This window comes from Pteropus medius, unplaced genomic scaffold (genome assembly GCF_902729225.1).
Source record: "Pteropus medius unplaced genomic scaffold, Ma_sr-lr_union100, whole genome shotgun sequence".
Lineage (NCBI taxonomy): Eukaryota > Metazoa > Chordata > Mammalia > Chiroptera > Pteropodidae > Pteropus > Pteropus medius.
Window position 1 is genome coordinate 3,438,963 of NW_024340693.1, and position 897 is coordinate 3,439,859.

The following is an 897-nucleotide window of genomic DNA, read 5'->3' on the forward strand; positions in this document are numbered from 1 at the left end:
TTCCTGATTTTAATTTTATAACACTCGCCTGGCAGAAATACTGAAACGTACCAAATCTGTTCTAATTTGGTATTCGACAACAGCCTGCATATTTAAAAATCACATTTAAAATAAACATTGCATCAAATATTTATAGAATGAGGTACCTGGGAATGGAGAACTAGCCTACTGCAGACCAACTCTTTACAGATAATTATAACCAAACGAAATACACCTCACGACCACTGTAGGCATTGAGAGAAATTTAAAAAAAAACCAAAAACAGAAAGATGCTGGAGGGGAGTTGATGCTTGGAAAGGAAAAACTTTGGGTGCGTTTCCTGTTTTTTTCTTTTTTTTTAATGGCTTTTTCCCTGAAGACAGGCTCTGTCCTGCCAAGCAGGACAGCTACTCTTGAATAGAAAACCCACCAGCTTGCTGGCTTACCTGGTCTTACTGGCTTAAAAAAACAAAACAAAACAAAAAAACAAGTACAGAGTGACCAGAGCAGATAGAAAGTGACGGGGATGGGGATCCTAGGAAGGAAAGCCAGAGGGGGATCTAAAAGTTCTGGGTAAAATTGCCCAAAGCTCTCATTGATCCCGTAGCCAGAAATGAGCAAGGCCCAAAGCAGCATGGCTAAGAACTTAAGAGATCTCTACTGCTCTCCATTGCGGGAGTGGAGGGCCTAATTCTGGCCATGTCAACTGTTTCCCTTAAGAAAAAAAAATTACTTTTCAGAGGAACATAACAGAATCCAGAATCTCTCTGATGGTTCATGAAGTTTATGATATAATCCAAACCCCCTAGGCAGGCACTCGAGAAAAGTTCATCAATTGAGATTAATCCTGAAAAGAGCCAGATTTTGGAATTAGCAGGCAAGGATTTCAAAGACAGAGTATACTTATACTCAAAGATG